The sequence below is a fragment of the Myxine glutinosa genome, chromosome 7 (assembly GCF_964187855.1).
Source record: "Myxine glutinosa chromosome 7, kmMyxGlut1.1, whole genome shotgun sequence".
In the NCBI taxonomy this organism is placed as follows: domain Eukaryota; kingdom Metazoa; phylum Chordata; class Myxini; order Myxiniformes; family Myxinidae; genus Myxine; species Myxine glutinosa.
In genome coordinates, this window is record NC_136267.1 from 142,823,115 (window position 1) to 142,847,407 (window position 24,293).

The following is a 24,293-nucleotide window of genomic DNA, read 5'->3' on the forward strand; positions in this document are numbered from 1 at the left end:
GTGGTCCTTGATTCGAGCGCAGGTGGCTGGGATAAGATCCAGCGCCTGCAAAATTATAGTTTGCAGCTTGCTACCGGGGTAACGGCCCCGATCATAGGGCGTGGTTCTGTGACCCTCAAGTTAGGGTCGGTAAGGAGGGAGATAGATGTTTGGGTGGCGGAGGTGTGCGACCCATGTTTAATAGGGTTGGACCTGTTGACTGCCAGCGGCTGTAAAATCGACTTGTGCCGGGGGATCCTGCAGGTGGGAGTAGAAGAGCTGCCGTTAGGGGGAGTGAGCACGGCCGAGAGAGCGGAGCTGGAGGCTTCTGAGGCCGTGACCATCCCCCCAAGGGCCGAGGCGATAGTGCCGGCCCGGTGGGCAGCTCGCCCAACGTGGCAGGAGTCCTGCGGCCTGGTCGAACCGGTGGCAGCGCAGTCCATACCGGGTTTAATCGTGGGCCGCACCCTTGTAAAAACGGACGGACCGGTAGTGGCCGTCCGAGTAATAAATATGAGTACAGAACCACGCACTATAGTAAGGGGCACGAGGGTAGCTGGCTGCACCCCAGTTGAGGAAGTCGCGACAGTGAGGGGCGAGAACGTCCAGCCGAGCCGACCCCGGGGGGAGCCTTCAATAACAAGTAGGAATTGGCCCGATCCCATTTGCGAGATGGTAAATCGTAGTAGCGTAGAGTTGGGAGGTACCCAGAGGGAGGCCTTGCACAAACTGGTTGGGTCCCATTTGGACCTCTTCTCCCTGTCCACCGAGGATATTGGACGTACGGGCCTGGTGAAACATCAGATCCACACCGGTGAGGCCCGGCCTATTCGTCAGGCCGCCCGACGGCTCCCTTGGAGCAAGAGGGCGGAAGCTGATGAGCAGGTTGAAAAAATGCTCGACGCAGGTGTGATCGAGCCCTCGGGAAGTCCTTGGATGTCACCTGTTGTGCTGGTCAAAAAGAAGGATGGGACCACGCGGTTCTGCGTGGACTATCGCCAGCTAAACAACGTGACACTCAAGGACTCATATCCCCTGCCAAGGATTGATGACACCCTCGATGCCGTTGCGGGCTCAAATTGGTTCACAACTTTGGACCTCAAGAGTGGGTATTGGCAGGTGGAGATGGATAGGGCAGGGAAGGAGAAAACGGCATTTTCCACAGGTAAGGGACTGTATCAGTTTACTGTGATGCCGTTTGGTTTGTGTAACGCCCCCGCCACCTTTGAAAGATTGATGGAGCATGTACTAGGCGGCATGCCATGGCAGTCATGCCTGGTGTACCTGGATGACGTCCTGGTACATGCCCAAACGTTCCCCCAGGCAGTAGCTAATTTGGACCAGGTGTTCGGGTGCCTCAGACAGGCAGGGTTGAAGCTGAACCCGAGTAAGTGCACTTTGTTTGCAAGAGAGGTGGCCTATCTAGGTCACGTGATCAGCCGCGAGGGGGTAAAAACGGACCCAGACAAAATTAAAGCGGTAGAGGAGTGGCCCGCACCACGTACCATCAAAGAGGTGCGGGGATTTTTGGGACTCTGCTCCTACTACCGGCGCTTTGTGGCGAAATTTGCGGAGTTGGCCCGTCCCCTCCACCGGCTTACGGAGAAGGGGACGCGATTTAATTGGACACGGGAGTGCCACGAGGCCTTCCAAAAATTGAAGGGGTGTCTAACATCCGCACCCCTTCTAGCTTACCCCACTAGCGACGGAGCATTTACCCTGGACACGGATGCGAGCCAGGAAGGATTGGGCGCAGTTTTGTCTCAGACACAGGAGGGCGTGGAGAGAGTGATTGGTTATTATAGTCGGGCCTTAAGTAGGCCCGAGAGAAATTATTGCGTCACTCGCAAAGAGTTATTGGCTATGCTGGCTGCCATGAACCATTTCCACCCGTACTTGTACGGGCGGAAATTTTTGGTTAGAACTGACCATTCCTCCTTGCAATGGCTCCTTCGGTTCAAGGAACCGGAGGGCCAAATTGCAAGGTGGTTGGAAAAGTTGCAGCAGTATGATTTTGATGTGGCCCATAGGGCCGGGAAGGCCCATGGTAATGCGGACGCACTCTCTCGGCGTCCTTGTCTGGGGGAAAACTGCAAATTTTGTGCGAGACACGAGGAGAGGGAGCAATTGGGCGATTCGGACCCGACCCTCGTTGTCCGGGCAACCCGGGTGAGAGGGCCAATTTTGCCACTAACCGCGGACGAAGAATTTGGAGAGTTGGCTTGGAGCACGGCCCAGCAGGAGGATCCTGTTCTGGGGCCGGTGTTCCAATGGGTCAAATTGGGGCAAAGACCAAAGGGGGAAGAGGTCACCCCCCTCGGGGCGCAAACAAAGGCATATTGGGCTCAGTGGCAGACCCTGGAATTGAAAGGCAACATCTTGTATCGCAAGTGGGTGGAGGTTCCCTCTGATAGAACTTCCTGGCTGGTGATAGTCCCTGACAAATTCAAGAACGTCATATTGCAACAGGTGCATGGTACCCGCTCCGGCGGCCATTTGGGCAGGACAAAGACAATATCTCGGGTCCGCCGGAGGTTCTATTGGGTGAATATGGGGCGCGACATACAGGACTGGTGTCGGAGATGCGACGCCTGTTCTGCAAAAAAGGGACCAGCACGGAGGATGAGGGCCCCCCTTCAATTACATCAGGTGGGGGCCCCCCTTGAGCGGGTGGCTATGGATATTCTAGGACCGCTGCCCCGCACCCGCCAAGGTAATAAGTATATCCTCGTTGTAATGGACTATTTCACCAAGTGGCCGGAGGCCTACGCCCTCCCCAACCAAGAAGCAGGGGTGGTAGCGCAGGCCTTCGTGGAAGGATTTGTGTGCCGGCACGGGATTCCACAGGAGTTGCACACCGACCAGGGACGAAATTTTGAGAGCAAATTGCTAAAAGATGTGTGCAGTCTCCTGTCAATTCGGAAAACCAGAACAACGCCTTTAAGACCTCAATCTGACGGGATGGTGGAAAGATTCAACCGAACTTTAATCCAACAACTGGCACTGTTCACCGCCACCCGTCAGGATGACTGGGACGAACATCTCCCTTATTTGCTCATGGCCTACCGAACCAGCCAGCACGGGGCCACCGCATGCAGTCCAGCGTTGCTTATGTATGGGCGGGAGTTACGGGCTCCCGCCGACTTGCTATGCGGTCCCGTGCCAGACAGGGTGGTCAACCCGCCGAGGGAGGGGTACGCACGTCACCTAGAGGAAGGCATGGAGCTAGTCCATGCCTTCGCCCGCCGCCAACTCCATCTGGCGGGGGAAAAGATGAAGCGCAGGTACGACGACCGGAGCCAGGGGAGTCGATACGCTCCGGGGATGAAGATTTGGTTCTTTAATCCCCGGAGGCGGAAGGGAAGGTGCCCAAAACTCACCTCCCCCTGGCAAGGCCCAGGAGTCGTCCTGTCGCAAATCTGTGACGTGGTCATAAAGATCAAAATGGGGCCACGAGCCCTCCCTCGGATCGTCCACGCCGACCGGATAAGACCTTACACCGGCGAGCAGGCGCCCCCGTGGATTGCCTCGGCTTTAGATGCCGAGGCGGGACCCAGTACCTCTGAATAAGGGGGGCTTATTAGTGCCAGAGGACTGGGGGATTGAGGAGCGATAGGCCCGGTGGGTAAGGGTGGCATCCCTGCCACCCTTCCCATGTGGGGGCAAAGGAGCAATAGTTTATGGGGTGTATGGCAGTTAAAACTAGCCCGGGTGGGTTAGGTTATATTGTAGGGATCTAGAAGAGATTGACATTAGGTGACGTTAAGTTTAGTTAGTGACTGATACCTGTAGTGGGGACGCAGGTAGATTAGTATGGATGATAATGACGTGGGAGCGCAATAGTTTAAAGGGACGACTGGGAAGCGCAAGTTTCAGAAGGGAGTAGTTAGCTGAGATGATGCCGTGTGTGTGTGAGAATTGAACAGGTGTGATTGCACAGGTGTGCAACTGGACAGGTGTGTGGAGCAGTGTGTGAGTAATGAGTGTTGTGGATCAGCGCGAATGCGCTTGGGGAGAGAAGGGTGCAGGTGGCACCAGGTGTGAGAGCACAGGTGTGACGGTACAGGTGTGTGGAGAGAGTTGGAGTAAGTGGTACGGAGTGGTGTGCATGGTGCGAAGGTGTGGATGGGGGAAGAGTGGACCCCTTTCACGGATACCCGGGGCGGGTAGTGTAAGTGTTAGGTAGAGGGTATAGGTAAATTGTGGTTGGATATTGGCATTTGTGGTGCGGTTGCAGAATGGTGTTGTGGATGGGTGCATTAGTGTTGTGGAAATGGCTGGGCGTGTAGCCTGTTAGTGCGTGTAGTTGGTTGGGCACTCCACCACTGTGAGGATGTCGGCCAGGTGAGGCCGCAGGTGGGCTCTGGGAGCCGTTAGTGTCAGTGGGGCCCGAGGATCCGGAGGACGGACCCGGGTAGCCCAGTGCCAGAGAGGGCACCGAGTGGGGAGAGGGCCAGAGGGCCTTCCCCAGGTAGTTAGGTTAGGGCAGGGAGCAGGTAAGCTCGGAGGCAACTGCAGTGGCGGAGGTGTGCAGGTGGGTAGACCCGCTGGGAGAGGTACACGCCACAGCCCAGAAATTGTGCGAGGGCACCGGGAGATGAATCGGGGGAGTGAGACCCCAAATTGAAAAGCACCACAGTTTGGCCAATGGGAATTGGTTTTTTAGAACCCATAGTGTAAGAGGGCCAATGGTTTGGCCAGAGAAAGACCCCGGGTAGTGTAAAGTTGTTAAAGTCATTTAGGAAATAGTTAGGATTGAAGAGCCTGTCGCACCATACGCAGCCACTTACCTGTGGTGATGATGATGACTCCACACCTGTGTTTTCTTTGTTCTGTGTGCAGGAAATGAGAATTGCTGTGAGGATTTGTGAGACGCATCACGACGTGGATGAGACATTGGGGTGATTCCATCTCTCCCTCCCTAGGAGGGACTGATGATGAATTGGTAATGGCAAATTTTGATGTTGAGTTGGAGATGGCAAATTTTGATGAAAGTTGAAAATAGCAAATTTGATTGGTTAGGAGGGAGAGAAGACGAATTTGGTTTATGGGAGGAACGGGGAAGACAGTAGGGATGTTTGTTGATTTGTAAAGTAGATGTTTATGGGTAGTGTTGTGTTTTGTGGATACAGTAAGGGGTAAGGGAGGGGCCATGTAGGTTACCTGGTGGGGGGGGGGGGCGTACGGTAGGAACGTACCTGTCTCACCTGGTTCCCATGTGCCCCCAGTGTGCATTACCTTGCATTGCGTGCACTTTTGCGCCCTTACCACCTTACTCACTTGTCTGCTTCTTTTGTCTCCCACCTCCGAGGATCTGGCTTTGGGGTAGAGAGAGAGGAGAGAGAGGTGCTGGCTTCGCAGTTGTGGGCCTGCACTTTCGCTGTTTGCTGCTGGGATCGATACACCATATGGACCGCAATGTTTGTGGCCACCCACAATGGACCGCAGCTCTTTTGCGGCCAAGCACCACCCGTGGAAGGACCTATGGGTCAACGTGGCACCTATGCCAAACAGGTGAACCACTCTTAGTTGGCCACTGACGGCCACAATAAAGAAATGGACGCGGTTGGCGCCTTTCTTTATTTTTTGAAAGAGGCAAGAACACCAAGTGCACCACACGAAGGCAAGACCAGCGGCAGAACATCGGCCGGCTGCGACACCACACAATGATTTATAGACACTTTATTGGTGCACCGGATGGTGCTCACTGTGTGATGGGGTGGTGCTTGATGCTTGGAAGGGGTGCTCTGCACATTATTAAAGGCCGTAGGCCACAGAGCACTCGTGGGTTGGTGTATCGATGCTAGCATGCGTGCTCTCTCTATGCATAACATCTGCATGTGTTCCTCCAAAAACAGGTCCTGGATCGTAGTGTAAATATCAGCGTAGTCTTGTGTAAATAATGCTCCCTACCGGCTGTATGTTTAGTTTGAGGATTCTTTCCGGATTCGGTTATCCTGTGGGTGTGTTTCTGTGAGGAGAAGGGTGCAACGTCGCAGGGGGACATATTTACTCATTTGTGAATATCTGTAAAACTGTCACACTCAGGGTAGAGTTAATAGTAGAGGGAACTACATTGCGTGCCACACTAAAGTAGGTAAAAATTTATCGGGTCGGGACGCCCCGAGGGTAGAGAAGGGTGCAATGTTGCGAATATGGAATTTGGCCTCCATATCCGCTTGTAAATATTCCCCTATTTCCCCAATACTCCCCAACTATCCCCAATCCCCCATCCCCTAGTCCCATTGTCTGTAAACAACAATCAGTAGAGCCGACCTTCCCCTTTTTCCCCCATTAAATGTCGTGCCCAGGTCCACCGCATCTCACGTAGACAACTTTCGGACATCTTGCTAGTTATTCTTAGTCTATGTCAGTTAAGGACTCCTTTCCATTAATTCTGACTCTTCGTTGCACCAGAATGTGATTATATGGCACCAGTAGTGAGTTTAGGACCTTTCCCATACCTCCTTCCATCTTCTTCCCCAAACAACAACAACAACAACAACTACAGCTACAACAACAACTACAACAACAGAGGGGCACGGCGCTGCGTGGGGGAGTGTGCGTCCTCACACCGGCTCGGTTAGCCGCCATTGACAATGCGCTCCGGACCATGCGCTCCACGGGGTTACCACGAAGGGGCTGGCTGTCAGCTCCTCGTCAAGGGCGGAGCCTGGTAAACCCCCCGCACGCACCCAATGAGAAGCAACGTGCCGATTCCACGAGGCGGAGCTAACGAGCCGAGGGCGTGTCACTCCCCGCCGGATATACGAAGCGACTCACCGGATGTGAGGTCAGATGCGCCCCCAGCTTGAGACGACAAGACGCCACCTCGAGCGCTGTGAGACCTCCCGCATCTCTGGACCGGACCGAGTCGATTCTGTCCCTGAGCCCAGGTGCACCTGGAGCCATCGATCCTGCCTTTCCTAGCCATCAATCCCCGTGTGAGTCAGCCTTTTGTCCCGTTTATCTGTCGTCTGTTGGGGTTAATATAAGATTGTGTCTAAGTGCCTATCTTCCTTTGCTGTCCCTCTTGTAGTTGTAATCTAACCTTCCGAACGAATATAATCTCCTCCGGAGGTCTTGAGAACCGTATCCCTGGTGTCGCGTCATTTTAATCCCAGCTGTGTGTCTTTTCCTTCATTGACCTAGCGTAGCGCGATTAGTCAACGTTTGGGTATAATCGGGTAACCTGTGCAGACGTGGTCATACCAAACCGCTCGGTAAATAACATCTAAGCCACGTCTGTAACAATATTAAGCCAGCCACCTTAACTGATAAGCCAACACCAGACTTCAGAAAGAAGAGTAGAGATAGAGAGAGGGGGTGGGGGGGGGGGGGAACAAGGAAGGAAGGAGGAGCGATTGGATCTGAGGGTGGTTGAGGGGAGTTAACGGGGGTAGAAACGATCATGGTTTTAGATTGGGGACAATCTGAGCTGGTGGTGAACAGCTGTCTTGAGTGGAAGTTGATTCCACAGGCGAGAAAAAAAAGAGGAACCAATGAGTGGAGGTGACCAGTGTTCCTGGATTTAGGTAGTTTCACCAGAAGGGGGACGATGGTGGACTGTGCGAGTGCTGTAGAAACCTGGGGGGGGAAAGCATGGAAAGAGCAGACGGTGCAAGAACACAAAGGAGGTGGGAGAAGACAGAAAGACCAGTGACCTGTCTGTGATGGTGTAGTGCTGGGCCCATAGACAATTTCATCTCCTGAGATTCCAATAATCTTGAAGGACTGGGTTTCCACGGTGTCAAGTTGAGCAAGATGTGAGGCAGGGGAGTTAGCCCAGAGGGGAGAGAATTACTCCATCAAGCTGCGGATGTAAGCCTTGTAGGTGGATAGAAGTTGTTGTGCCAGGGAAGGACTTTGTGCGACTGAGGATGTCCGGTCGGCTTTGGAGGCCAACATTGAAATGTGATTTGCCCAACAAAAGTCATGGCTGATAGTGAGACCCAGCAGTTTGAATGACTGAACTTCCTCAAGGATATTGTTATGAATCTAGATAGTAGGATTTGCCAGATGGCCCTTTCGGAGAGAGATAGTGAGACTGTGAGATTTATGAGGATCGAAAGACATGTTCCAAGTGTTTGACAGGCTTGTGATTTTTGTCACGGTCGGAAGAGAGGGAAGAAGCTGCAGTTTGCCTGTCTGAAGGATTTGATTCCGCACCCAGCTATAAACTGTCATCTCGGTGTTTCGCAGGCAGGGTGATTCATCAATGTCTGTGACGTCATCCGGATAAACGTTAAACTCTGCGTTCCATCTCCTAACATTAGTTGGTGAAAGTTAAAGACCACACTATGTCCTTCGGAAAGGGATGGTGAGCTATTATCAGCATCCTGAACAAGTTCCAAATTCCTGCTTTAATCTCCAGGGGGCACTGCATCAGCGGCATAGCTGTGACCCAAGCAACTGCTTTCTGCATCCATGTGGTGCATACAAAAGAAGTAGTGTATCAACTTTGCATATATGTAACAGATTTATACTTCTGCAATTATAATTATTTTATTTTGTATATTTTATCATTCAGTTAGCAACCCTCTCCTCACCACATGATTTGCTCTGGTCTTTCAAACAGTCGCTTCGCTTCCGCTATTGGATCATGAACACCTATACCTACTTCTCGACCAACGATGTAGTAAGTACTTTTCAAAATGTGGAGAACCCTGATCCTTGGATCTCCAATGACGTGATGAATCCTCGACCCTCTACATTCAGGACAATATATGGAGTCAATTATTACGAAATGTGATAAGAATGTTCTGGCCTTACTTAGCAATGTCCTACCCAAGACTACATATGTTTGATCACTTTAATAAATGGCACGAGGAGGTTGTGCATCTGGAATAATACCCCATTTGAACAAGAACGTTTACAGAGAGCGCTAAAAGTTGTCGAATAAATACATTTTCAAAAGAGTAAAATTTTCTGCCATTAAGTGCTTTGCCGTCAGCTTTTCTTTCTCCTCTCCTTTTGTTATCTTATTAATTAATTACTCCCGCCAGGGAGTAACGCATTCGATCGTGTCCGTCCGTGTGTGTGTGTGTGTGTGTGTGTGTGTGTGTGTGTGTGTGTGTGTGTGTGTGTGTGTGTGTGTGTGTGTGTGTGTGTGTGTGTGAACAAGATATCTGGAAAAGTTCTGAACGGATTTGGATGAAAGTTGGTGGGATGATTGCCCTTGGGATAAGGAAGAATTGATTACTTTTTGGTGGAGCTCAGGATATTATTCCGGATCCAGGAATTTTTTTTGGAAATTTTTTCAAGAAAGATTTTTTCTGTTTTACTGCATTAAAGCTTTTATTCGTATTCTTAAATGATGTTTTTCTCCTCTAATTCCGAGATATATCAAAATAAATTCTCTGACAGTTAGGGCTTACTTTCTTTTTCATTTATTGTTTTGGGGAGAGGGGATGTTAAACAAAACGTATTACTCCAACTAAACCCACGGCGGGAGTATGCGCTCTACTGAGTGGCGTTCTAGTTATCATCGTGCTTGAATTGGCAAGTGCATACAACACAAATCTTAGTTGAATGACAAAAATGACGACAGCAAAGCAACTTTTGGCTCTACAATCTTTATCATTGGCATGAGGGGAGTAATTCCTCTTTCAACCCTGGAGTGGTATACCTGGGTGCCTCATACGGCCAAGTCTACCCTATAAAGAAAAGTAAAAGCATTTTGTTTTTGGCCAATGGCCATCAAGAAGCACCATATTGCTCTGACATCAATGAAGGTGGGGACAGGGGGGATAGGAGGATGGAGTATACTCACTGGCACTTATGTGAGGAAGCAGTCCAGATAATCACCTATTTAAAGGATTACAAGTGCCTCAGTCACAAATAGTATGATAAATAAGTAATAGCCAAAGCCAGGCCATTAGAATGTTTGTTACCATGACAACAAAATTAAGAACGATTAGCTGTCACATGTGAATAAACATGACTGACTATAGATTTGGCAAGGTATTATACCGATATGCACAGATGACATCAAGATTTTAATAAAACATAAAAAACACTTTCAATAATGTCAACGGGCGTGGAACAAATGGTGTATTTTTTTTTAAGAAGTTGGATTCGTTAGGCTGGTATTAGCTACCTGAAAAAATGATTTTGCTCTTAGTCGACAAGTCATGCATAACTTCATTCCAAACCAAGTCGGGAAAAAAAAATCGCACCTGTGTCCGAAGGAAGTGGTTCAATTTGGCATTTAAGAAATAGGCAAAGCCTAGAAACGAAAGAAACACTTCAGAATCGCCCTTTAGAATTAAACATGGTGGGTTAGAAACGTTCCTCCTCATTTTTGACGGAGGGATGGACATAGCCAGACATTGAAGTGGCTTCACTGCTTAAAAATGTGAAAATGATTCAATGATGTTCTATTTGAATGCATAGGCCAGGCTTTATGTGAGTAAACATACTATTATTGAGAGTATATCACACCAAAAATACGACAGCATGTTAAAAAGTCAATTGATTTATGGGGTATCAAAATCAGCCAAAACTAGAAGGGCTCACGGTAGAGCACACACACCTCCACCACGCTGATTAGATTACATTTTGTATCCCACTGATCGGCCGGACCTGAACCAAAATCTAATGGCTTGTTCTTGTCACATGTCCAACTCATCCACCAAGTTTTGTCATAACTCGTCCACAACTTTTTGAGATATCATACTATATATAATTTTGACCTCATTTCTCAAAGGTGAAGAATCACTTTAAAACTTAATAATTTTGCTAAACTTTGAACTTTGTGGTGTGAATAGTCAAATTACTGTCAATTGTTTTTTTCTTGATGGTGTTCCTTGATGGTGATGGTTCAAACGGTCTGAAGGTGAATATCGGAAAAACGAAGGTGATGGCAAGTGGTAAAGCATGTGGTGAGGTGGAAAGCACTGGGAAGTGGCCGTGGGCTGTGTGCAGGAAGGGTGTCGGAGTGAATTCCATTCAATGTACAATGTGTACTGAGTGGGTTCATCAAAAATACACCATGATATCACAGTGGATTTTCTTTTTTTTACATTAATGAACAGGATTATAAATAATTAAATTGATATATGTGGGAAAATTACACACCCAGACCAGGAATTGGTCTGATATGTGGGAATATGATACCATTGATATATGTGGGAAAATTACACACCCAGGTCCTCTGGTGATCCGTACCCGTGCTCTCTAAATCATGTCCAATCAATTGAATTGGCCAACGGTGGACACCAATCAAGTTGTGTAGGATCAAATTAAATTGGATGCACCTGAGCTCAATTTTGAGTACCAGTTCACTGGTAATTCCCTGCTTGTCGTAAAAGGCGACAAACAGGGTTGGCGGCAGGAAGGGCATCCGGCCGTAAAACATTGCTTCAAAAAGGGGACCGAAAAACAACAACAACCACGGTCCCCGAAAAAGGCCAACCCCCGCTTGCGGGGAAAAATGGCCTCTAAGGTGTTTTTTTTTTTTTTTTAGCAAAGGGTTTTTTTTTTTTTTTTGTATACAAGATCGAGGCTCGAGTAAGAGCTAACATTAATGACAAAAAAAAAAAACCGGAAACATAAGACGAAATAAAGGGAGCGGGAGACAAGATGGGGAGAGAGGGGGAAGCACACAAGTACAACATTTGAGAGCAGGGTCATCGGGAGATCTGTAGGAGGTAGAGGGCTTGGGGGAGGAGGCACGGGAAGGGAGTTGGGGGGGTGTGAGAGGTAAAAAAGAAAACAAAAAAAACACATGGACACTGCTCGGACTTCCAGGAAACAAGTCGGTATTTCAGAAAAGTGTATCTGGGGTGAATTAACAGGGGTACAAAAGATCAAGGTTTTTGATGGGGGAGGATAAGAGATGGTGGTGAACAGCTGTTTTAAAAACCTGGAAGGATTGAAGAGAGTGAGGGAGTTTGTTCCAGAGGTGGGAGAAAAGAGGAATGAAAGAGTGAAGGTGAGCAGAGAGTCTTGATTTTGGCAGTTACACCAGCAGAGGGTTGCAGGCAGATCTTGTGCGACCTGCAGGAATATTTGGGGGACAGAGCACAGACAGGGCTGGGGGGGGGGGGGGAGGGGCTAGGCCAGAGAGGAGTCAGTGGAAGACAGAAAGACCACCAACCTACCTGCGGTGAGTGAGTGAAAGGCCCTCACAATCGGCTTCATCGCGGGAGGTTGAATACTTATTGACTCAACACATTTCAGCTTTTCATTTTTAATTATTTTGTAGAAATTTATAAAATAAAAAATTTCACTTTGACATGATGGGGATTTATGTGTGGATCAGTGACAAAAAATATCTTAATTGAATCCATGTTAAATTCAGCCTGTAACACAATTTATAGGGATAGAGGCACTGTTGTCTCAAAGCAGACTAGTTCACCCCTCCCAGCCCATTTTGTTCTGTGAAGAGACTTTTCTATAATTGTCTTGTTTCAATACAAGGGGCTGGTTGTTCTGCTTTTGTTTTCTTAGTGTAGCCCCCACCTCGAGTGTCCCTGTAGGCTTTGTGGTGGGCAATATCCCAATAAAAAAAAAAAATGATAAAAGTCAAGGGGTGTGAATACTTTCTGAAGGCACTGTTACTTAATGAACGCATTAACCCTCCCCAAGCCCACCCGTTTCCAAGTGTCCAGTTTTTCCTTCCACTTCTGTGAGTGAGAGTTTGCTGCACTGCTATCCATCCTTAGCTCTTACATGAGCCTCGACTTAGTATACAAAAATATATATGTATATATCTTGTCCACTCCATGTGTCCTCCCCTTACTCTCATTCATCCTCATGTCCCTTATCCCTCCAAGTCTCCTCCTATTTTGTCCCTCAACCCTGCTGTTGGCGTGCTCAAACCCCCTATTCCTACTGTTATTTTCGTTCTGTTACGTCCTGCTCCGTTCTGTGTTGTCCTTCTTCCATGAGCCTCATCTCTGTACAAAAAACAAAAGAGCATACAACGGATGTCACATGATTCATACCTTTCCATCTTGCATTAATCCATCAAAGTTAGATTATAGTGGAAATATCTTAAGGAGGGCAACATAGTTTACAGTGTATTTAACTGCAAAATCACATCCAACAGTCAGGCCCGAATTATTTTGGCTCGTCCATTCAGAAATCCCCTCCGAAGCCATAGCTGAGCATGCTAGGATCTGGGTTTAAACCCCATACACTGTGCTCATTTTTCCATTGCCTTCCAATGTCTATTATTCATGTAAAAGTATGGCAGCGTATCCTTGTATCCTTGTCCGATGTATAATACATTAGCATAAGTTCCTTCATGAGCCTCAGCTAACCGTTATGACACATACAAGCCCGGCCTTTGCAGCTTCACCGACGCTCGGTCGAGCCAGAAGAATTGAAAATCCTTTCGTGCAACATTTGTGACTTTTCGCCAATAAACATGACTGTTGTCTACAAAGGAAGCAATGTTGACGACTCATGTATCTTTACATAGCTTATCTTGTAAAACGAGATAGCTATTTAAACCAATTGTCAATAAATTGGGATGAAACTCCAAAATCCCAGGAGAATCACAATACGCATTTGGGAAGTAAGGGGTAGTTGGGAACAAGCTCATTAAAACTGAACAAGAAAAAGAATCAAAGAAGGAAAATTAGAAATAAGTTTTCATTGGCATTTTGGATCATATACATATTAAACACAAAAATGGTAAAAAATTTAACCCCAAAATCTCCCCTCACCCCCCCCCCCCCTTCCACCCCCATACTATTACTTCTGACACCGAAGGTGGATGGAGGTTATGTTTTCACCCATGTCTGTTTGTCTGTGAACAGGATATCTCAAAGTTGTGGATGGATTCCAGGCTGAATTTGGTGTAGAGGTCGAAATGATTAGATTTTGGTGAAGATCCGGATCCAGATCTCGATCCGAGAATTTTTAAAGTGATTCTTCACCATTGAGAGATAGGACAAAAGACGAGATAGCATAATATTTCAAAAAGTTGTGGATGGATTATGATAAAACTGGGTGGACGAGTTGTTTAGGCGACAAGAACAAGCCGATTCGAGTTTTATTCAGGTCCGGATCCAGATCTGGCCGATCAGTGGGATACAAAACGAAAACTGATCAGTGATGCCTCATACTATACATCCCCCTTCCCTTTACTCTCCTTACTCATATCCTCCCTCCCAACATCCTTTTCCTTTTCAAACTCCTTCCCAACACTTCTACCCTTAGTTTGCGCCCCTAACCTCCCTCTTCGGTTGGTTTTCGAGAATTAATGAAACTTATCTCACTGACCCCCTCCTCCTACACCCTTTAAAACCAATACGAGTCAGTTTTGGGGGGGGGGGGGTGCGGGGGGGGGCACAATATTCAAAACTTAAAGACAGCAAGTTTTTCCTCGAGTACAGTACAGTAGCAGTGGTACAGTAATTCTGGTAGTATACAGTAAATTCAAAAATGCACATTTCAATGAACACATGAAATCAAACCCCAAGCATCCTCAAGTAACTTTACATTTCTGTTAGTAAATGTGCTTATAAAACCACAAGCCATCACACTTAAATGAGGCTTTGAAAAAGTTATTGGAAAGAGAAACAACATTTAAAATGATTAGTAAATAAAATAAGGTAAACAAATATAAATACACAAGGAACTTTGATGTGGGAGGAGGCCAATTGGCCCATCAAGCCTGTATGCTATCAAAACCACATTAGTTCAGTCTAACAGTTTATGGACTTGAATTCGTTGGTGGGGGTGGAGGGAGGGGGAGGGTGAGGAGGGGTAGGGTTGAGGTCAGTAAACAGTGGGGCAGGCAGAGACATCACCAGTGTGCATATTATATGTACACATTGCTGTTTCGTATGCATCCTGTCGTTGCTGTCTGAATCGCTTCCTGGAGGTGTGGCTGTGCCGCTTTAACCAGTTGGCTGGTTCTCATTTTTCCAACTTCGGAAGGATGACAGGCTGAGTCAACCAACCTGGTGTTATTTCAATGGCACGACAGGGACTCAAACTCAAGACCCTAAGATCTTAAGCCAGCCAATTTAAGCGTTAAGCAAACACCAGGCTATATATACACAGGTATTAAAAACTTTTCTTTTTGGTATACGAAGTCGAGGCTCGTATAAGAGCTAACACATAGAACATATAATAAAGGGAGCAGGAGACAAGAGGGGAGGGGAGGGAGAGAGAGAGAGAGGGAAGAACAACAACAGTAGGGAACAGGGTCATCAGGAGATCTGTGGAAGGGAGAGAGTTGGGGTGGTGTATATGGGATAAACAAGACGAAACCTTCAAGGATTTTCAGGAAAGAAAACAGAATTTTTTCATGTAAAAGGATGTAGGGATGGTATGCCAAAATGTATGTAAACAAGGTAGGGATGGTCACAATAATTTACTATGTGAAACCATTCCACCATCCTTCTTTGAATTATGGTTGTTGTCTGTCCATCCTTGCATCCATGTACAATGAGAGTGCATGTTGATTGTTTCCATGTATATATTTAACCAGTGATATATTAAACAGTTAACACACACACAAGAAAGAAGGAGAGAGAGAGGGGGAGAGGGGGGAGGGGGAGGGGGAGGGGAGAGATGTATCGTGTCATTTGCAGGCAGAACCCTTTCAAGTTGTGAAAATTTTGAGTACCACAGTCATGGACCTTCCCACTATAAAATGCAGTAGGTTCCTGTTTAAACCAAGCCCTGAGCTTAAACCAATTTTGAGTTAGCCTCTCTGAAAAGAAGTTTAAGAAGCATAAGAAGATTTACAAAAAGGCTATTTTGAGCAAGTCAGTTTTGTAGTTGTCCAAAAGGTTCATGAGTGTTATTACCTCCGCAACTCAAGGTGGGCGGAGGGTATTTTTCCACCCCTGTCTGTGAACAGGATGTCTCAAAAAGTTGTGGACGGATTCGGACGACATTTGGTGTACTGACCAGTGAAAAAAATATATGCAGTATTTGGTTTTCCGTTTGATTGTGTTTGTGCTATATCCTGATACTGTGTGTACTGTGCTACACCGCTGATGGACCTCTGGTACCTCGTGTGGAAAAGGTACCTGGTGCTGCTTTTGAGCCTGGGGAGTAACTGCTGAAATCTATCTATCCGGGTTCTTCCCAACATCTTTGTTCTTCATTCCTTTCCCACTTCTATATACTTTTTCACACTTCTCTTTATTCATTCTGATTCTTGGTTGTTTTTTTTTTTAACCCTTGGATGCAGTGATTGGGCGTCAGGCCCACAAGGTTTTTTTGTTGCAAAAACTATGCTGTACAAAATTTTTTTGGAATGAGCCTCATTTTCACCGACTTTCATGTTGTTACACAAAATTCAGTGACATTAAAAAAAAAATTCATTCAGGCTCATGGGAAAATCTTCATTCTTCACTTATAACCTGAAAATCTGACACGAATGCAGGTGCAGGCCTGGGGCCTTCGAGGCCCCGCATAAATGTTGTTGTACTACTATGTTATATCATTATTTTCTTGATATGAGCCTCATTAAATGCTCCTATAACTTGGTTACAAATAATTCAGTGACAAAAATATGGAAATTTAAAAAAACTTTACACGAATACATTTGTGGGGCCTCCGAGGCCCAATGGCTGCATAGGTGTAGGATTTTTGACAGTTGTGAACATATACATTCTAAATAAAAGGATTAGTGAATCATATTTTTTGAGCAAATACTCCTCCATGAGCCTGAACTTTTTAGAGAAAAAAAAAAGTTGAAAAACCAAGAAAAAAAAAAATTTCATTACTTGTATGGGATTCTTCCAACTAATAGGATCAATGATCCACATTTTCTGAGCAAATACACACCCATGAGCATCGACTTGGATTGAAAAAGGATATGAAAGAAAAATTAAAAAAATTAAAATAACCTCCGAGGCCTAATGGCTGCGTTTATGTAGGATTTTTGACGCCTGCATCCAAGAGTTAAAATCTATTTTACTCTATTTCTCTGTTTCTCTCTTTCTTTATCTATCTGTTTAAGGATAAGTGAATTCTTGCAGAAAATTTTCAGTAAGGTTCACTTGGCTGCACCTGGATGGGTTAGAGGGTTGTGAGTAGCAGCTGAAACCCGAATCCTATCCAGGTTCCTCCTGATGACTCCATCTTTGCTCTTTTCTTATTCTGGTTCCTTCTGATGACTCCAATGCAGTATTTGGTTATCCATTTGAATATATACTAGTGGAGCATACTTGCAGACTGCAAGCAAATACTCGGGTGCATCATACGTGCATACATTTTTATTTATTTTCGGATATCGCCCCAGACAAGGCAGACAACCACTCTAGGTAAGCGGCTAAGAGAAAGTTAGAAAAATATAAGGATAAAGCCCAAAAAAAACCAAACCCCCCCCCCCCCCCCCCCAAAAAAAAACAACAAGAAAACATCCAAGACACCGGCACTAGCAGAGGTCGGGTAAAATGCGATTAAACATCAAAGATGGAGGAAGTATGAATGGATATTCCTCTTAAAGCAGAGTAAATCGTAGGATATTGGGAAGCATGTTACGGGTAGTGAATTCCAGAGCGAGACAGCACGAGGGCTAAAACTACATAATAAATGTAAGCTTTATTTATATTTGATGAAGTGGATCGTGGATACATTCTGTAAGCAGCTAAATAACTCGAGTAAATCAAGCATTAGTGATTGAAATGAGCTCTTTATTTAAAAGTTTACAGCTATAGTAATTATTAATGTAAATACGGCAAAAGCTAGAAAATAGAGGCAGAAGAGGCACGTGTTAGCATTGCCCAGCAACTGGTTAAGTGTAAACCCCATTGTCCTGGGTCACGTGACTGTACTTTACTCACTTTTACTTGTGGATATTTTCTGTTATGGACATTTTCTGATGGTTTGTGATTTTTCTTGGGATAATGGATTAGAGTTGCATCAGCATGCGAAATTTCAGCTTTCCAGGCCACCGAGAAGGTACTAAACATTTACATTAGTGACTGAGTGAGTGAGTGAGTTAGTGAGTGAGCCAGTTGGTGGTTAGAATGAGCTTTATATCTGCAATATTGCAAAAAAAAATTTTTTACTTACAATTGTAAAAAAAAAAAAAAATTCTTTTCGGGGAATGATGGACGTTGGGTGACGAATGACATCAGCATCGAGAATGACAACACACACACACACACAAATTCACCGATTCACACCTCATCTACCGATCATTCCCGCCTCTTGGATACGGTTCTTAAATAGTTTATTGGACCATTGTTCAAAATACTCAATGTCATTCCAAAAACATTTTCATCGCCTTCGTAGCAACGGCCTGCATGGCAAGGCAGATCAACAACACTTAACTGGAGATCAAATCAGATCAACAACCTCTGAAACCAAATGTGGATGGTGTTGACAATATTTGATGAATGGGAATGGGATGAAAAATGAAAATGAATGGGATGGCAACATAGAGAGTAACCCAGTTTTAGGACCGGCAGAGAAGATAACTGAGAAGGAAGTTGAGGAAGCGATAAAAGCAATGAAGAGTAGAAAAGCAGGAGGGCCGACGGGAGTTGTGGGAGATATGTTGAAGGCAGCAGGAAGTTGGGGTGTGAAGAGAATGACAGAGATCTGTAATCTGGTGGTGAAAGAAGGCCGCATTCCAGTGGTTTGGGAACCGAGTACCCTCGTCCCTCTATAGAAGGTGAGAGGTGACCCCCTGGAGTGTGGCTCATACCGAGCGATAAAGTTATTGGAGCATGGAATGAAGGTATTGGAAAGGGTGTTGGAGAGGAGGATAAGGAAGAAACTGAAGATTGACGAAATTCAGTTTGGATTTATGCCAGGAAGAGGAACGACAGACGCGCTCTTTATTGTGAGGCAGTTGCAGAAGTACATGGAGAAGAGGAAGAAGTTGTTTCTTGGGTTCGTTGATCTGGAGAAAGCATTCAATAGGGTTCCACGCGAAGTATTGACATGGGCATTGAGGAAGTTAGGAGTGGAGGAATGGTTGATCAGAGTAGTGATGGCAATGTACAAAAGTGCGCGCACATCTGTAAGGACGAAGGACAGGAACAATGGTGAGTTTGAGGTTAAGGTGGGAGCGCATCAGGGGTCGGTACTAAGTCCACTACTATTTGTAGCTGTGATAGAGGTGCTGGCTCAGAACGTCAAGGAGGGTTTACCGTGGGAGTTGTTGTATGCAGCTGATCTGGTGTTGATTGCGGAAAGTATGGATGGACTGAAGGAAAAGATGACCAAGTGGAAGGAATGTATGGAGACAAAAGGTCTGAAGGTGAATATCGGAAAGACGAAGGTGATGGCAAGTGGTAAAGCATGTGGTGAGGTGGAAAGAACTGGGAAGTGGCCGTGTGCTGTGTGCAGGAAGGGTGTCAGAGTGAATTCCATTCAATGTACAATGTGCGCTGAGTGGGTTCATCAAAAATGTAGTGGTTTGAGAGTGTCATTAACCAGTGTGGCAGCGACATTCAAGTGTAAGGTGTGCACAGAGGGAGCTGCAGATGGAGGAAATGTTGAGGTGGATCTTGGAAACGGTGTGAAGCTGGAAGGTGTGAAAACATTTTGCTAACTCGGAGACATGCTGAAGGGAGAAGGTGGATCAGACTCAGCAACAGTTGCTAGAGTGAGGTGTGCATGGAAGAAGTTTCGGGAACTGAGTGGCGTGCTGATGAGGAGGGGAGTGTCGTTGAAGCTGAAGGGAAAGGTGTATGCTGCATGTGTGAGAAGTGTTATGATGTATGGGAGCGAGACATGGGTAATGAACATAGAGCAGCAACGAAGGCTGGAAAGGGTGGAAATGCGAATGGTTCGGTGGATGTGCGGAGTATCGTTGAGAGAGAGGAAGACAAATGATGAATTGCGAAAGATGATGGGAATAGAGCCTGTGATTGATGCTGTGAAGAGGAACAGGTTGAGATGGTTTGGTCATGTGTTGAGGAAGGATGAAAGTGACTGGTTGAGAAGAGTGATGGAAATGAATGTGGAAGGAAGTAGAGGACGGGAAAGACCGAGAAAGACTTGGCTAATGATGGTGGAAGAAGAAATGTGGGCAAGGGGGTCAACAAGGAGAGATGCAGAAAATAGGGCAGAATGGAGAAGATTGTCATGGGGACCGCAAGGCTAACCCCCACTCTAGCAGGGAAAATGGCCTTAAAATGCATGTTGTTGTTGTTGTTGTTGACAATATTTGATGAGAAGGAATAACAATATTGGGCCGGTGCTCCTGCCTCACACCTAGCTCGGATTCACGCTGTTGAAACCAAAGCTTTCAGAATCATTGGAATCTCCTGCGATGAAGCTAACTCCGAGGGCCTTTCACTCACTCACTGCAGGCAGGTTGATGGTCTTGCTGTCTTCTACCGACTCCTCTCCGGCCTTGCTCCCCCAGCTCTCTTTGTGCTCTGTCCCCCAAATATTCCTACAGGTCGCACAAGATCTGCCAGTAACCCTGTCATGGTTAAACTGCCAAAATCAAGACTCTCTGCTCACCTTCACTCCTTCATTCCTCTTTTCTCCCGCCTCTGGAACAAACTACCACACTCCCTTCAATCCCACTCCTCCCTCCAGGTCTTTAAAACAGCTGTTCACCACCATCTCTTATCTTCCCCCATCCAAAACCTTGATCTTTTCTACCCCCACTAATTCACCCCAGATCCAATTATTTGAAATTCCAACTTCTTTCCTGGAAGTCCTTGCAGTGTCCATATGTTTTATACCTCTCCCACCTCCCCCCCCCCAACACCCTCTCCCTCCCACAGTTCTCTCGATGTCCCTGCTCTCAAATGTTGTGTTTGTGTCCTTCCCCCTCTCCCCATCTTGTCTACCGCTCCCCTTATTTTATGTTTTATGTGTCGGTTTGACTTTTTGTGTGATTAATGTCAGCTCTTTCACGAGCCTCGATCTTGTATACAAAAAAAAAAAAAAAAAAAACATTCCAGTGGTCCTCGAGACATCGACTGGTATGCAGCTTACCAACTGCAGTTACAAAGTTTCAGGGTCTCTTTAAAAGTTGCAGATAGTACGAAGTACGTGTAGTAAAACGAACACCAAAGTACTAGTTGCATTTGTAAACAAGTACCCTTTTTCAAAAGTGCTTCTTTAAAAATTTATTTAAAGCACAGAAGCTGCTGATAAAATAGCAAGCACACTCCCAGGTGTAAAGCAGTGCAAATATGTGTTAAGAAACTTCGAGAACAGACCACTTTCTACAAGCCATTTCTGGCAAACAGCAAGTACGGCCATTTTAAATTCAACATTGTTTCTGAGACTCCACGAGATCTAAATAAATTTATCTCCATTGATACTTTTAAAACTTCCGCTCTCACAACACCCAGACAGTGATAACGACGAGTGGAATGTGTATGCATTGAAAGCAAGAAGACACACGGCTAAAATGCATGGAGGGAGAAGTGCACAAAATGGGCATTTTACACACAAATCCATATTTGCATCCTGATTCCAGCAATCCCACATAACATAAACAATGTTCTCCAGAAGGGAAATCCAGACAAGAGAAGAGACTGCGCATGCAGGTCAAAACAACCACATATATATATATATATTTTACCAGAAGTACGTATCGGACCGGAGGAAGGAGGGGAGGGGATATATAAGGAAAAAGGGAAAGGAGGCCAAGGTGGGAGGGGTGTGTTCAGGAAGGTTGAGGGCAACCAATTCCTCCAGCTTACCCGGACATGTCCTCCCTCGGGTTTGTGTATACGTTTTTCAATTTTTCTATGAATCCCTAACTCATGTAGTAAGCCTGGTGTTTGATTAATGTTTAAGGTCAGATATCAGGGTCCTGAGTTTGAGCCTTTGTCGTGCCGTTGATATAACACCAGGTGGGTTGACTCAGCCTGCCATCCATCTGAGGTCGTCAAAATGAGCACCAGCTCACTGGTGACGGGGCAATGCGTCAGCAGCACAGCCACACTTACAGAAATGATGCTGCCATTTCTGTCAGCCAAAGGCTACATGCAAAACGACAACTCATGTAGTTTTACATTTCCTGTTGTTGCATGCAATCAACAACAGTGCAGGATACCCCTCTCTAATATTTGTTCTTCCTTCCATTTCCTACTTAAGAACTTCAACTCATAATTGTCCTTTTCCATGCAGTCATCAAAGCTCATGGAATTGGAAGAGGTGAACAACTGAAAATAGGGGAGACAGATTGGATACACCAGGCAAATAGCATTTGGTGGAGCAGAAAAAGGTCAGCAGGACGGCCTAGAAGTGCGCGCACTCGCCTCCGAGATGTCCAGCCTGGGTTTGAGTCTCGGCCCAACTATAAACCGTCACCCTGGTGTTTCGCACGCAGTAGGACCCGTAAACGCGTGTGCGTCGTCCCTCGAAAGGATGTTGAGCCGGAGGACATGTCTGACCAGCACTGGTCGTCGGTCGACGCTAAAGATCCTGCAGCGTCTTTCACGAAGTAGACGAGTTATCGCCGGCACCCTGGACACGTTACTAATTCCTGCTCTCACTGACTTCTAGCAATGCAGCAGCATATAGGTTTGTTCCCTGGATATAGTAGGTTTGGACCTGCATGCAGCGGATAGCATTTGGCCAAATTAAAGTAAGGGATGATCTATTTGACGTTTCTGCACGTCTCTTGCTCCTGGTCAGATAAGCAGGATATGAAAATTGGTTTATAAGGACGTAACGAAGGTGAGGTCTGGTGCAGGGCCACCCAGGTGTACAGCATTGCCAAGCATGGCAAAACCCGTTATGGTACCTTCCATTGAAACAAGCCCATGGGTCAGGGTCAGTACCCTGGCATACATCAAACCCGGCCAGTTTGGCCAGGGTCCCGACCCAGACCCATGGGCTTGCCAAGAAATCTTACAGTAGAGTTAAAGACCCTGTGAGTTATCAAGACCCTCTCCTCACACAAATGGCCAAATGGTGGTGCATATCAATTCAGTTCTGATATCACAGCCATCTGCTGCAGTCTTAAACGGACAACACCGAGGAAAAGGTGTTGCTTCCAGTCCTGACAAGGTAGTTTATATGATGTATGACTGATTTGTCCTTTCCTATTTCCTGGGAAGTGAAGTGCTACTAACAATCCCATGGAATTTACCTCAAACCGCCTACGATAAATACAGTGGATTGCTGTGGCGTCCTCGGTCTTGTGGGTATTTCCCAGGCAAGTCGGAGCATCTATTTAATACGTACATACAGTACTATCTCGATGGAAACGATCTCGCAGCGAAGCAGCACAAGTGGATTACTTATACACCGCACCATATATAAGATAGCCTTCTGTCACACTACTACTCCCTGTCATCCAGTCCCAATATCCGTCCCCGACCTGCATTCGTATAACGAGACGCTCGCCAAGTTAACGGTTGGCACCGACGATGCCATTAACGGATTACAATGCGAGAGTGCAGTCGCTGACCCTTTCAGCCACAATTAGCCATAAATACAAGAACGCGAAGGAGAGTGAGGAAGAGCCCCATGAGGATGCGACTGAGAGGCATTTTTGGCGCAAAACGCCCGGACATTGGGCGCTCACCGATGGGGGTAAAGGTAGACAACCCGTGGATTTATCCAGTAGGCCTACGTTTACTTACCGAAGCCTCGACTGCCACCGGACACCTGGAACGCAGTAGCACCTCGATGTGGTTAATACGGTTGCTGTGTACAAAGCAACGGTGCTGGTGGCATAGACAACGTCTTCTGTTGACAATATTTACGACGCCGATTCCTGCGATCAGATCGTCAGTGCTTCTTCCTCTTCCTCCTCGCAGTGATACGACCAAAACGAGACTGTGGCGCCGCCACTGAAACTCTATCGGTATCAGTCCTCCCGCTCAGCTGCTCGTCTTCTCAAGACTGCAGCGCATATCACAGATTCACGCAAAAGCAAAGCACTGCTCTTCCTTCCAGCCCCCACTCACTGGCCCCACCGGGACCGGGTCACCGGGAACACGTGGGCGCTGATGACGTCTTTGCGCGTCGCCGTCGCTGCGTTGGGCTGGATCAGGATTCAGGAGGCGGGGCTTGCATACTGCCGCGCCCACGTGTCTGCTGGGAAGACGCGCATTTTCCTGGATTCCCATGTGGCGTGATTTTTACCGCCTTGCCCTGGAGCCTGACATCTGCTGCAGTCTTACGCTGACACTGACAGTGTTACGCTGACAGCAAATATGAACAATCCTTATATTTATAACAACCACCCGTTCGCTTAAGTTGAGGTGTTGCATGCAACTATTTCATTAGCGTATTCAAGTGATTACTAAATAAAAACCCTTTATAATATATTAAATTGACGTCTCAGGAGTTGCTGCAAAATCATCTTGTCCTTGGTTCAAATGTGGACGGTTCTAAACGTTACCTGTGTTTGTTGCGTCAGGAATTGTAAATACAGTAATTGCTTCATGAAGCACGTC

General features: G+C 46.5%; 1 protein-coding gene across 1 annotated transcript in view; it reads right to left on the reverse strand.

Moving 5' to 3' along the window:
* The window catches only part of LOC144893013 (signal transducer and activator of transcription 1-like), a 67,064-nt gene extending 43,206 nt beyond the window's left edge, over positions 1-23,858 (reverse strand). Inside the window, exon 1 of the mRNA XM_078782377.1 lies at positions 23,475-23,858. The gene's annotated coding sequence lies outside the window, so the exon portion shown is untranslated. The remainder of the gene's footprint in view (positions 1-23,474) is intronic.
* Positions 23,859-24,293: the final 435 nt, after the last annotated feature.